This window comes from Carlito syrichta, unplaced genomic scaffold (assembly GCF_000164805.1).
Source record: "Carlito syrichta isolate Samal-C Ts95f unplaced genomic scaffold, Tarsius_syrichta-2.0.1 Scaffold233675, whole genome shotgun sequence".
NCBI lineage: Eukaryota > Metazoa > Chordata > Mammalia > Primates > Tarsiidae > Carlito > Carlito syrichta.
The window spans coordinates 1-967 of record NW_007177771.1 but is presented as its reverse complement, the minus strand read 5'-3'; the positions used below and the strand labels follow the sequence as shown (position 1 = coordinate 967).

Sequence of the window (967 nt, the reverse complement as noted above, 5' to 3'; positions counted from 1 at the left end):
CAGAATACTAGGATGAGTGGGAGATACAATGGGTTTTGTTTGAGGAAGGCTTAATGATGTAAGTAAGACTTGGGGTCAATTTGGAAGACAGATGGAGTTGCAAATGCAAACTTAGTTGTGGAATTGACTTCAGAAAGAAAAACGATAGTTCTGTTACCTTGAATTGCAATGCCCGTGGCGATCTTCTGTCCTCAGCTTCCTTGGGCATGAGATGCTTGAGCAAACTGAACAGTTGTCGTAGGACCAAGTGTTAATTCGTACTCTATGTATTACTCCACAGTCTGCATCAATAGGTCATAGAACCCATGTTTAGAAATTAGTCCGGGGAAAGCGAGGGGGAGACGGACGTTGAGAGAACGAGGAGGAAGGAGAGAAAATGGCGTCCACGGATTATAGTACCTACAGCCAAGCTGCAGCCCAGCAGGGCTACAGTGCTTACACCGCCCAGCCCACTCAAGGATATGCACAGACCACCCAGGCATATGGGCAGCAAAGCTATGGAACCTATGGACAGCCCACTGATGTCAGCTATACCCAGGCTCAGACCACTGCAACCTATGGGCAGACCGCCTATGCAACTTCTTATGGACAACCTCCCACTGGTTATACTACTCCAACTGCCCCCCAGGCATATAGCCAGCCTGTCCAGGGGTATGGCACTGGTGCTTATGATACCACCACTGCTACAGTCACCACCACCCAGGCCTCCTATGCAGCTCAGTCTGCGTACGGCACTCAGCCTGCTTACCCAGCCTATGGACAGCAGCCAGCAGCCACCGCACCTACAAGACCGCAGGATGGTAACAAGCCCGCTGAGACTAATCAACCTCAGTCTAGCACGGGGGGTTACAACCAGCCCAGCCTAGGATACGGACAGAGTAACTACAGTTATCCCCAGGTACCTGGGAGCTACCCCATGCAGCCAGTTACTGCACCTCCATCCTATCCTCCTACCAGCTATTCCTCT

At 51.2% G+C, this 967-nt stretch overlaps 1 pseudogene across 1 annotated transcript; it reads left to right on the top strand.

The window, feature by feature from the left end:
- Positions 1 to 317: 317 nt before the first annotated feature.
- LOC103253487 lies at positions 318 to 961 on the top strand (annotated as a pseudogene). The gene has a single exon (XR_503879.1). The product of XR_503879.1 is annotated as an RNA-binding protein EWS pseudogene (transcript).
- Positions 962 to 967: the final 6 nt, after the last annotated feature.